Here is a 13,393-nt window from a genome sequence, read left to right as displayed (position 1 = left end):
GGGGTCGCACAGAGTTGGACACGACTGAAGTGACTTAGCAGCAGCAGCAGACCTACTGACAGCTAAAAAGGGAGGACTCTGCCTGTTCTTGAATGAAGAATGCTGCTTTTATGTAATCCAATCCAATCCAATCCATGTCCCCCAATCCTCAGGGACATGGCCCAACAGCTAAGGGAATGAATCATGGAAAGGGGAGAGGAACTAGCAAATCCCTGGGGTAATTGGAAGAGTATCTGGAGCTGGGCATCGTGGCTTCTCCCATTAACCAGTCCTCTCTTCATGTTCTTTGCAGCACTCTTGTTTGGCCCTTGTATTCTCAATGCTATTACCCAGTTCATAACCTCTCAGATAGAATCCATAAAGTTACAAATGGTAATAGTTCAATATAGCCCCCTAAACGATGGGGAACTCTGAATGCCTACCAAAACCTGAGATGATGCTTTCTACAATGAGTGACAGAAGCATCAAGAGGGGAGAATGAAGAGGAAAAGTTAAAATTTTACATAACCTCCTGCTCCTTCTGCCTCTGTAACTCAGCTTGCTCCTTGCAAAGTCTGGATCACGTAGGTCACATAGTCTCAGAAAGTGAGGACTCACAATACAAGGAACTGGAGCTTATCTCACTTACCTTTGTCCTGCTATTTGCAATTGCCAAGCCCTTACAAACCTGCTTAATCATGCCTGTCCAGCTATTAAAACTCTGTAATCCCTTTGTTCAGGGCTCAGATTTTAGAGTGTTAACTCCTCCGGGCCCACCGGCATAATAAACCTGAGTTCTGCAACTCTGAGTGTGGTGCTTGGTTTCTGGAGTACTGGTTTCTGCAACATTCTTGCCTGGAGAATTCCATGGACAGTGATGCCTGGCGGGCTATAGTCTATGGGGTTGCAAAAAGTTGGACCTAAACAGCATCAGTGACCCTGCAGAAAGGGCATCAGAAGGAATAAGCTGATTTCATGCTTCTCCCTTCCTACAACCTCTGACCTTTTCTCTCCACTGACGGAGGTCAGTCTCCAGGATAGAAAGCAGAAGTGGGGAAGATGCGTGGAGAAGGGTGGGTCCATGTGGATTTGCCCGTGGCTAGCACATCTGCTCAAACATCCATCCTCACTTCCTCTGATGGGACCTTACTTTGGTTTGAGGGAATCTTATGAGTCGCATTATTTCCCCCAAAAAGATATGTGAAAGTTCCAACCTCTAGGACCTCAAAATGTGACCTTTATTTAGGAACGGTCTTGTTGCAGGGGAAATTAGTTAAGATGAGGTAATACACAGTAGAAAAGAAAGAAGAAAGTGAAGTCGCTCAGTCATATCCGACTCTTTGCGACCCCATGGACTGTAGACCACCAGGCTCCTCTGTCCATGGGATTTCCCAGGCAAGAATGCTGGAGTGGGTTGCCATTTCCTTCTCCAGGGGAACTTCCTGACCCAGGGATTGAACCCAGGTCTCCCGTATTGCAGGCAGACACTTTACCCTCTGAGCCACCAGGGAAGCCATACGCAGTAGGGAGGGCCCATATTCCAATATGACTGGTGTCCTTATTAGAAAAGGAAAATTTGGACACACAGGCAGAAGACTGTCATGTGAAGATGGAGGCAGAGATTAGAGTTATGCTGCCACAAGCCAAGTATCACCTGGGGCCGCTGGATGCTGGAAGAGGCCGCCTTCTCTAGAGGCTTCAAAGGGAGTGAGGCCCTACTCACACCTTGATTGTGGAGTTCTGGCATCAGAGCCATAAAGCAAATTAAAAATGGAAGGAGGGGAAGGGATAAATCAGGAGCCTGCAGTGGACACACACACACACACACACACACACACACACTATTATATATAAGATAGATAACCAACAAGGATCTACTGCATAGCATAAGGAACTCTACTCAATATTCTGAGATAGCCTATATGAGAAAAGAATCTTTAAAAAGCGTATATGTGTCTGGATATAACTGAATCACTTTGCCGTACACCTGAAACTAACACAGCCTTGTAAATCAACTATACTCCAATAAAAGTAAAAATACCAACTATTCTGATGTTTAAGCCACCTGGAATATGGTCTCTTGTCAAAGCATCTCCAGGACACCACAAGGGGGCTACCCCTTCCCCACCACATGGCACCACAGACAGTCCAACTCTGCTGGGGTTGGGGAAAAGGGTGTTTGCCCCCTGGGATGTGGATTTTGAGCATGGAAACAGGAAGCTAGACAAGTCCTAAATTCAGATCCCTGCTTTGCCACTTGCTGGCCTGATGGGACTGGAATGAGCCAGTCCAAGGGAAATTCAAACCCCTGGGGCTTGCCTCCTGGTTGGGATTTTTAAGCCACTAGGAGACCTCAAAGGGCTGCCTCCTGGGGGGGCTCATGCTGTGAACTAACAGAAACTCACTGACAGCCCTACTCACAAAGACTGCTTGCTAGAACCATCCTGAAGACATGGACCTTCCCTTTTCTGGTGAATGAGGAAGAGGAGGCCATTACTGCCCACATTCAGTTCACTGGGTCTAAGACATAGTCGGAAAATATCATCATCAACTTCATTATTCACAAAGCCTGGAGAAGAAGGAGGAGCAGAGAAACAGAAAGACCCAGGCCTAGCTTTCCAGATTTCTGCATGAATCTGGGAAGCCCACCTGAATGTGAGCGCACAGCAGAGAGGGGCACCACCTTCCCAGGCCCACGACCCACCAAAGGGGGCACTTGGCGTTGGCCGTTTTCCTCCCAAAGACCAGCCCCGTGGGAATCATCTCAGCAGACTGGCCACAGCGCTGTTGTTAAAACGTGGACACAGTGTGATTTGTGGTCACACTGCACACAGGTCATTGTTGATATGCTTGGCACCAAATAAGGCCTTGAGGGTGCAGTGTTGATTCCTGCCCTTGGTGATGGTGAGCACTGATGGAAACCTACTCCAACTGCCAAGGGCATGGGAAGAAACACCTGGGAGCTGGGAGAGCTGACCCAACACTCAAGGACAGTCTGCCGATTTTGTAGATAAGTTACGGCTCTGCGGTGTTAATCACCCAGAGGTGGGAGGCCAGAATTTGCTGGCTCCAAAGTTCATGCTCTTTCTCCTGTGCCCCGTCATCTCCCACTCACATGCCCAGCAGTCCTGGCTTATTCATGAACTTAAACATTCATGAATTCATACATTCATGCATGCACTTCTTCAATGCATGTTTATTGAGTAGCTACTGTGTCCCAGCAGCTGTGTTAGGTATGAGTAAAGCAGAACTGAGTGAGATAGTCAAGGTAATCTAGTGGGGAGAGGGGAGTGCAGATACTTAATAGATAAATAAATGTGTATTTAATTTCTAGATGAGAAAAGTACTATATCAAAGTAAGATAAGGAGATTGAGAATAACAGCTGGAGACTTAAAGTCCCAACACTAGGGAATGCTCACTCAATGAGGTAATATTTAAGACACTAGTGTTTCAACTGGTAAGTGATTTTGTCCTCATGGGACATTGTCTGGAGACAATTTTGGTGATCACAGTAAGAAATGGCGGGGACGGTGGGTAGGGTGCTATTAGCGTCTAGTGAGTAGAGGTCATAAATCCTTCTAAACATCCTACAATGCATAAGGCAGCCCCCAAAACAAATAATTTTCTGGCCCAGAGTGTTAATGGCACAAGACTGAGGAGCCCTGACTTAGACAAAGATATGAAGGTGACCTTTGCTGACAAAGTAGTCAAAGCTATGGTTTTTCCAGTAGTCATATGCGGAGGTGAGAACCGGATCATGAAGAGTGCTGAGCATCGGAGAACTGATGCTTTTGAACTGTGGTGCTGGAGAAGACTTGAGAGTCCCTTGGACTGACTGCAAGGAGATCAAATCAGTGAACCCTAAAGGAAATCAACCCTGAATATTCATTGGAAGGACTGATGCTGAAGCTCCCATACTTTGGCCAACTGAAGTAAAGAGCCAACTCACTGGAAAAGACCCTGATGATAGGAAAGATTGAAGGCAAAAGGAGAAGAGGGCGGTGGAGGATGAGATGGTTAGATAGCATCACCAACTTAATGGACATGCATTTGAGCAAATTCTGGGAGATGGTAAAGGATACAGGACCCTGGCGTGCTGCAGTCCACAGAGACACAAGGAGTCAGACATAAATTAGCGACTGAACAACAACAGCATTAAGATGAAGAAGATGCTAGACCTATTCGCCTGCCCCAAGCAATCCAGATGAGAGGGAAAGCATGTGTAAAGGCTACAATGCCAGGAAAAGCTTTGTGTCTCAAGCTGAGGAGTAGGGGAGAAAGTTACAGAGTGAGAGGGACCAGGTTGTACAGGGCCCCTGGTCTTGGGCAGAAGTTTGGCTTTTTAGTCTTTGCCATGGAAAGCCTTTAAAGGGTCTAAAACTGGAGAGGGGCACTCTGGCTCCTCTGCAGAGAAGGAGTGGCAGTGAGGGAAGAGTAGAATCCTAGAGACTGGGAACTGCCCAGGAAGATGAGGGCAGCCTTAACTAAGCCCAGAGGTGGTACAGGAGAGAAATGGGTGTATCTGTGACAGCTACAGCCCTGGCTATGAACTGGATCTGGGGAGGAAGAGGAGGAGAAACAGGGATTCTGGTCTCCAGGGTGCTGGGTCATGTGGACCTCCAGATGAGGAAGACCGAGCCAGGGCCAGGTAGGAGGGGTCCCAGATCAAGAGCTCGCCTTCAGACACAGCAGGTCTGAGACACCCAGTGTACTTGGGTAGGTAAGATGTTGGAAAGAGGAGTTACTCATAAGAGGCCTTGCAACTGTGCTTGCGAATCTGCCCCAAGCAGGGGAACTTCTCTGTGTTCATGGCAGCCCACAGCTGGCTGAGAAGCCTCACCTCTGTGTGTTACCAAAAGAACTCTCTGTTTTGTGTCTATTTAAAATCCTGCCTCTGCTGCTGCTTTGGTGGTTGGCTGAGTTCCATCTGTCAAAACAAAGAAGGGCTCAACGTCTGGGATGTTCTCATGCTACCTTCAGTTCCAGACCCTTTGTTCTGAGAGTCTCTTGTTTACAGCAGTGTCAGTCTCCTGCTGAAGCCCGAGGGCTGCTTCATCTCTTCCATCCCTTTGGGGATAGAATATTTACAGTCTTCTTTCCAACCTCCTTTTTCTAAACAACTCCCAGCATACTCTGCCACCGTGTAGTCAAAGCAGAGAAAAATACATTGAGACCAGGCCTATTCTTCAAGCTGTAGTTCAACCTTCTATTTCCTTTTTTTCCCCTTCCTTTTGACTGCCTTCACCCATTTCCTCCTTCCCCCACCCTCATCTCTGGTAACCACAAAGTTGGCCTCTTTTTCTATGAGTTTGTTTATTTTTGAAGTATGAGTGATCTACAAGACTGTGTTATTTCCTGCTATACATTGTAGCTATTTGGTATTTCTGTGCATTTCAAAATGATCATCATGATAAGTCTGGTTGTAATATGTCGGCATACAAAGATATGACATAGTTATTGACAACATTCCCCACACAGGTACATCTTGTACCCATGACTGGAACTTTGTATCTCTTAATCTCCCTCATCTATTTCTCTCCTTGCCTACCACCTGTTTGTTCTCTGTATCTATAATCCTATATCTGTTTTATTGTGTTTATTTATTTGTCTTGCATTTTAGATGCCACATATAAGTGAAATCATACACTGTCTTTCTCTGTCTGACTTATTTCACTTCATGATACCCTCTAGGTCCATCCATGTTGTCACAGATGGCAAGATTTTGTTTTTCTTTATGGTTGAGTAATATTCCATTGTGTGTGTGTGTGTGTGTGTGTGTGTGTGTGTCCCATCTTCTTTATCCATTTCCTTTTATTCCCTTTTATTATTATTGGACACCCATCATTGACTTGCTCTGTACCTGGCACTTGGGGATACCATGATCAATGAGAGTGATATAGCCCCTGATAGGGCCCCTGATAGAGACCCAGGCTTGATTCCTGGGTTGGGAAGATCCCCTGGAGAAGGAAATGGCTACTCAGCCCAGTATTCTTGCCTGGAGAATCCCATGGACAGGAGAGCCTGGCAGGCTATATATAGTCCACGGGGTTGCAAAGAGTTGAACGTGACTGAGCAACTAACACTCTCACTTTCAATATGGAGCTCACACCTTAGGACAGGCTGTCTCAATCTCAGCAAGGTGTACGTCATGGCTGTATATTGTCACCCTGCTTATTTAACTTATATGCAGAGTACACCATGAGAAACGCTGGGCTGGAGGAAGCACAAGCTGGAATCAAGATTGCCAGGAGAAATATCAATAACCTCAGATATGTAGATAACACCACTCTTATGGCAGAAAGTAAAGAAGAACTAAAGAGCCTCTTGCTGAAAGTGAAAGAGGAAAGTGAAAAAGTTAGCTTAAAGTTCAACATTCAGAAAACTAATATCATGGCGTCTGGTCCCATCACTTCATGGGAAATAGATGGGGAAACAGTGGAAACAGTGGCTGACTATTTTTCTGGGACCAAAATCACTGTGGATGGTGATTGCAGCCATGAAATTAAAAGATGCTTACTCCTTGGAAGGACAGTTATGACCAACCTAGACAGCATATTAAAAAGCACAGATATTACTTTGCCAACAAAGGTCCATCTGGTCAAGACTATGGTTTTTCCAGTGGTCATGTATGAATATGAGAGTTGGACTATAAAGAAAGCTGAGCACCAAAGAATTGATGGTTTTGAACTGTGGTGTTGGAGAAGACTCTTGAGAGTCCCTTGGACTTCAAGGAGATCCAACCAGTCCATCCTAAAGGAGATCAGTCCTGGGTGTTCATTGGAAGGACTGATGTTGAAGCTGAAACTCCAACACTTTGGCCCCTGATGCAAAGAACTGACTCATTGGAAAAGACCCTGATGCTGGGAAAGATTGAAGGCAGGAGGAGAAGGGGACGACAGAGGATGAGATGGTTGAATGGCATCACCGACTCGATGGACATGGGTTTGGGTGAGCTCTGGGAGTTGGTGATGGACAGGGAGGCCTGGCGTGCTGCGATTCATGGGGTTTCAAAGAGTCAGACACGACTGAGTGACTGAACTGAACTGAATTCTTTGTTGTGTGGACCATCCTGTGCATTGTATGATGTTTAGCAGCTTCACTGGCTTCTACCTATTAGATGCCAGTAGCTTGTTTCCATCCCCTCAAGTTGTCACTACCCAAAATATCTTCAGTCATTGCTAAAACTTCTCCTGGGAAGCAAAATTTTCCCAGTCAAGAGATATTGTTCTAGAACGAAGAGGACATTAAATAAACACTCATCAAGGTAGATAAATGTGATGACAGAAGCATAAACAAGAGAGATTCAATTTATCTTGGCAAGAATGGAGAGATGAGTCCAATGTGGAGACTACCTGTTCCAGCCCAGAAAAATAGCTGGTATTCCTTCCAACATGAGGCTTTCTCTGATTACTTGTCTTCTGTCTTCCCTAGTTTCCTATAGTAGCATTCACCGACCCTGTACTAGGCAGCCAGGTACAGTACTGAACACCAGGCATGCTTTATATCATTGTATTCTTGTAAGTACCCTATAAGCACAATTGGACCACAAACCACTAAAGACTCACTACATAAGTAAATTGAAATAGTAAATTGAATGAAAACTGAGACAGTGACTGCTTCTACTTCTTGTTCATCCTCCAGGCAACAGCCTCCCATTTCATCAGTTACAACAACCTTTTTGAATTGTCAATATCTCCTGCCTTTTGAGCCTCCAAAACTACTCCCCCAAATTTTCCCATCACCCAAATTTCTTTGTTTGATCTTATTATTCCCTAGGCCTGATCTCCTATCTTGCTTCTTCCTTTTCCCACCAGTGTTCTCAAAACTTCAGAGTTGCCCAACCATCTCCTTCACTGTCCTTACACTGGGGGGCCTTCTTATACCTTTTACTGAAATTATTCTCATCAGTTTCCCCAAAGCATAGAATCCAGAGGTATCCTGTCATCCCATTCAATCTGTCCTCCATGTTTGATGTTATTTAAAACTCTCCTCCTTGGAACTTTCTTCTTCCTTGGCACCCTGCACCCTTCAGGTCTACCTTCTGCCTCCTATCCTATAGATCTGGGTAGCCTCCACTGTTCCTCCAAGTTCCCAGTTCCTTTTCCCAATCTCTATCTACACTCATTGCTCAGGCATTGTTTTAGCTTTCAGAGCTTTATTTTGCCTACCTTTGTGGAAGACTAGCTTAACTCACTTTTGCGATCCATCTGGACACTCTACCTGAATACAACCTTGACATCCCAAAGAAAAGGCTCTATCTTTTCTTCAAAGTCAGTTCTTTCCCTCAGCCTCTCAAAATCTGTTGTTTCTTTTAGTAGGAAGAATCATTCTCGGAGCTTCAGAATGAATTGTCTACATTCATTTTTGTTCATGAAGTCACTCCTTGAACCTGTTGTGGGCACCATGCTTTACATACTGTCTGCCCTCATGGAACTCGCAGTCCATCTGGCAAGACAGATGGTCAAAAGAAAGTGCAAAGAGCTTTGATGAGGGTTATAGTAGGAGAAGTCTAATGTGTAGTAAGTCTCTCCTCTTCTTTACCACCTAGACCCAAAGAGCTGGTAAGTGCTCTGGTTCTCCCATCATTGTGCCCCTCCAATCAGCTGCTTGCTCTCCAAACTCCTGGCCACTGCCTTGGTCTCCTAAGTGGTCTTATTTCCTCTTATTTCTTTTCACTTCTCTGAATTCTCACATGTTATGTTGCTTTGTAACATCTTCCTTCTTATCGGTCCCCTCACAACACTATAAGTTTATTCAGTATAACTGTGTGTGTGTGTGTGTGTGTGTGTGTGTGCATGCACAACTGATTGTTCAGTCATGTCTGACCTCTTTTGTGACCCTGTGGACTGTAGCCCACCAGGCTCCTCTGTCCATGGAATTCTCCAGGTAAGAATACTGGAGTGGGTTACCATGCCCTTTTCCAGGGCATCTTTCTGATCCAGGGATCGATCCGGGGTTTCCCTCACTATGGGCAGATTCTTTACTGTCTGAGCCACTTTGGAAGCCAAAGAGAGAGAATATTGCATTTAAATTCTAGCACTGCCACTTATTTCTTTTACATTATATGATCTTAATTGTGTAATCTCTTGAAAGTCTCAACTTCTACATCTTTGAGTGGGATTAATAATAGACATTATCTATCAATGTCTCAATTATGATTTTCAAGTGAAGTCGCTCAGTCGTGTCCGACTCTTTGCAACCCCGTGAACTGTAGCCTACCAGGCTCCTCCATCCATGGGATTTTCCAGGCAAGAGTACTGGAATGGGTTGCCATTTCCTTCTCCAGGGGATCTTCCTGACCCAGGGATCGAACCTGGGTCTCCTGCATTGTAGGCAGGCACTTAACCGTCTGAGCCACCAGGGAAGTCAGCTGGGTAAAGAATCCACCCGCAATGCGGGAGACCTCAGTTCAATCCCTGAGTTGGGAAGATCGCCTGGAGAAGGGAAAGGCTACCCACTCCAGTATTCTGGCCTGGAAAATTCCATGGACTACAGGTGATTTTAGAACATGGGTATTGGGCTTGTTGCATATATTCACCCTACCTAAAGCTTTTCATTATTCATAAGGTATTTGTGAAAATTAAATGAAATTAGGAGAATGCTAATCACAGTTCCTGTCACAGTTCCTAACACATAGATAGCCTCCAGTACAAAGTGGTCCTCAGCAGTGAAGGAAGGGTCACTCTTCATGCCACCAAATCCTTGCTGGGCTGGGATTATCTTATCTCTTTATTGGTTTGTACTGTGTTATTCTCCACTGGAACTAAGCTTCATGAGGGCAGAGACCCTGTCTGTCTTCGCTCCCCATTGTATGTCAAGTGTGCTCAGGAGGCAGTTGACGAGTCGTAATCGCAAACATGAACTGTGAAGACACACCATCATGGTTCCCTCATTCTACATAAAGATAATTAACCTCAGAGAGGTGAAGCAGCTTGTTCAAGGGCCCAGAGCTAGTGAGTGGTCTAATACCTTCTTTTAGACGTTGTGCATCTTAAGAGTACATCTGTGTATATATGTTTATGTGTGTGTGATGGAATGGGTGTGGGTGATAGGTTGTGGGAAAACAGCCCACCATTGACCCTGTTTAAGTTTGTAGTCAAACCTCCCTAGACCTCTATCATACAAGCCACAGTTTAGATACAGCATTCTCCATCCAGAGAGCTGGTTTTCTGAGCCTAATATTAAGAGGGGAACACTTCTTCCCCACTGCACATGCTTCCTTCAGTGTAGAGGGATATCTATTATTGTGACACTAGCCCTGTTGTGTCTCCCACTCCTTCCTGCCCCTTGGGAGGTGGAGCAAAGCATCTGGTTAGTGATTTGACAGAAAGAATTTTTGGAGACTGTTTCAATGGCGGCAAAGATCTCTTCTCTCTCTAGCAGAAGAACCAAAAGGACAGTTCAAGCAAATGATCAGGACTGAGAGAAGCAGAGGAGAAAAATCAAGAGGCCAGAGTGTCACATGGAAGCTTTCCTCTCTTTCTCAGCATCTCCCAGCCTGCAAAACACCTGTGTTATTGGGCTATGATAGCCTAGCTGTCCAACCCAAGTCCTACCTTGTGGGCAAGGCTTGAGTCTTTTCAGCCCTGCCTTGAATGGATGCACCATTTGCTGTTGTTCAGTCACTGTCTGTCCGACTCTTTGTGACCCCATGAACTACAGCACTCTAGGCTTCCCTGTCCTTCACTATTTCCTCGAGTTTGCTCAAACTCATGTCCATTGAGTTAATAATGCCATCCAACCATCTCATCCTCTGTCGCCCCCTTCTTCTCCTTCCCTCAAATTTTTCGCAGCATCAGGGTCTTTTCCAATGCACCATTATTACTACACAACTAAGATACCTTCTTCAAGGCTTATATAGGGAATAAAATTGACACCTTGATTTTCACTTGCCTATCTCTATGAGTTCAGAACTCAGCTGGGAATATTACAAAGGGATTTATGAACCGACCCCACCAAACAAAGGAACAACATCCAAGGAAGAACTGTGCATGTATACTGATTTAATTTTATTTCATTAATTCCAGTTTGGTTTGTATTGCTAATACCAAGATGGCACATGATGTTAAATCTGAGTCAATATCTCAAAGGAATGTGAAGAAATTGGAAAGGGTCCAGAGGAAACTAAATAGAATGGTGAAAGTTGAAACCAGGCCATGGTAGGGAAAGGTAAACTGGATCAGAAGATTTAATTCAAAGCAGATTTGGTTATGATATGACAGAGTCTTCACATTTTTCAAGGGCTACCACGCAAAAGAGTGGTTTAATCAGATTATGTGACTTCCAAGGGCAGAACTAAGTGCACTGATGAATGTTCCAAGGACGCATAATTTGGCTCATTATAAAAATTATATTTGCAATGACTAGCACTGGATAGACGTATAGTTACCACCTACAGATGGCCCTTTATGTGTATTGTCTCGTTTCATCCTGGCAGCAGTCCAGTGAGATCAGTATATGATTATCTCCATTTAACAGATAAAAGAAACTGAGGTTCTGGCAGGTAGATTAATTTGCCCTAGGTCAAAAAACTAATAAGTGGCAAGGCAGGAGTTAGTAAATGCATCAGTCATTGTCCTAAGTGTGCGGTCTTAATCACTACATGATACTGTTCACCCTGAATGACAGTGATCAAACCTGCACTTAGATGCACCTGTGTTGTTTCAAAAGAGGAACAGAGTTTTGGTTTTGTTTCTATTCTTTTTAATGATGCCCAGGTTTGGTTTGACTTTCTAGGCTACAGGACCTCAGTAAATATGAGTGTTTATAAGAAAATAGAATTTGGGGCTTCCCTAGTGGCTCAGTGGCAAAGAATCTGCCTGGAAACACAGGAGACACAGGTTCAATCCCTGGTCCAGGAAGATCCCACATGCTGTGGCTTAACTAAGTCTGTGCGCTGCAACTACTGAGCTTGTGCTCTAGAGCCCGGGAGCCACAGCTACTGAAACCCACGTGCTGCAACTAGTGAAGCCCATGCGCCCCAGAGTCCGTGTCTGTAACAAGAGAAGCCACTAGAGTGAGCACCCCACACACCGCAACAAGAGTAACCCCTGCTTGCTGCAGCTAGATAATAGCCCATGGGCAACGAAGATCCAGCACAGCCAAAAATACAAACAGATAAAGTTATTTTTTCAAAACAGAATTCAATGAAACCCAGATTCCTTCCCAGTGTTTCAGTTGCCCTATCAAAGTCTTTGACCCATAAAGATGACACTGGGGTTTCACTCAACCTAAGACCATGTTGGGCGCTGACTATTTCAAGTTAAGATCCATCCAGTGCAGTCTCTGGGCCTTGAGTCCTCTGCACACAAAGAGCATTCCACACAGGTCCCTAGTAGCTTCTGTTTTTTGAATTTTAGAATTGTTTTTCAGCGGACATGTATCTTTTCAGTGTCCTGTTTATGGCCTGAAATCCATGGGAGATGGAAAATCTGAGCACAGAGGAACTCATAAGGCATACCAGTGGGCAAGGGAGTGGAAGTGGGGCCAGGGAGCACATGCTGGGTGTGGTAAATTCTATGTTAAAGAGGAGATGCCCCTTTGTGATAATGGAGGGTGGGATGGATGCAGACGTCCCTGGATCACCCAAGCCAGACATGCTCCTCCATTCCACTCCATGTCTGTCCTAGACTCCCTCCTGCCCCCTGCTTACCTAGCCCTGTCTTATCCTCTCTGGCATCTGGATTCACTGACTTGTGTTACCCCCGGGTGTCTGTTTTTCTCCACTTTGTTCAGTGCAGCAGAGCTATCTGAACCATCTACTCCTTCACCTGATGTCCCTGGCCTTGATTCAGAACCTCTGCCCACACCGTGTCCTAGTGCATACTTATTGACATCCTATGATCTCATCTAATCACCAGCTCTGAGGGCCCAGCACTGGAGGGTAGGGGATGACGCAAAGGACCAGCATCTGGAAAGGGTTCATCGTTAGGAGCATAAAGAGGGGACACCAAAATGTGTGGGGCAATCAAGGTTCAGACCGAAAAACAAATGGACAAGGCAGCTATGTCCACGAGGCAGTAAGCGAGGATAATCTTAGATCAATCTTTAAAAGAATTTTTTTAATGGGAGCCTAATTGCTCTACATTGTTGTGCTACTTTCTGCCATACCACAACATGAGAAATGTGGAACACTCCATGTATTTGTGTGTTATCCTTGCCCCAGGGCCAGGCTAATCTGTGTCATTCCAATCTTAGTATAGGTGCTGCTCAAGCGAGCACTTCGATGGCTTTTTTGAGATGAACTTGTTTGGACCAGGAATCTTTCTGAAGAGGGCTAAGGACAAAGGCCACCTAAGTGGGAGGGGTAAGAAGAAGGACAGACAGGAGCCGGAGGACAGAGCAGTGGGGGAGAAGCGTGGCCATATAGTGTTCTGGAAGGCAAAAGAGGCCGTGTCAAGAAGGAAAACACAG

At 45.2% G+C, this 13,393-nt stretch overlaps 1 protein-coding gene and 2 non-coding genes across 3 annotated transcripts in view; all 3 read right to left on the bottom strand.

Moving 5' to 3' along the window:
- Positions 1-13,393, bottom strand: part of HSD17B2 (hydroxysteroid 17-beta dehydrogenase 2) — an 84,238-nt gene that overhangs the window by 57,095 nt on the left and 13,750 nt on the right. The window lies entirely within an intron of this gene.
- TRNAC-ACA (transfer RNA cysteine (anticodon ACA)) lies at positions 9,272-9,344 on the bottom strand. Its single transcript has one exon. It is a non-coding gene; the product is annotated as a tRNA-Cys (tRNA).
- On the bottom strand, positions 13,100-13,201 carry LOC136162176 (U6 spliceosomal RNA). The gene has a single exon (XR_010662006.1). It is a non-coding gene; the product is annotated as a U6 spliceosomal RNA (small nuclear RNA).

This window comes from Muntiacus reevesi, chromosome 2 (assembly GCF_963930625.1).
Source record: "Muntiacus reevesi chromosome 2, mMunRee1.1, whole genome shotgun sequence".
In the NCBI taxonomy this organism is placed as follows: domain Eukaryota; kingdom Metazoa; phylum Chordata; class Mammalia; order Artiodactyla; family Cervidae; genus Muntiacus; species Muntiacus reevesi.
Note: the sequence above shows the minus strand (reverse complement) of the source record. Positions and strands in the feature narration are given on the sequence as shown.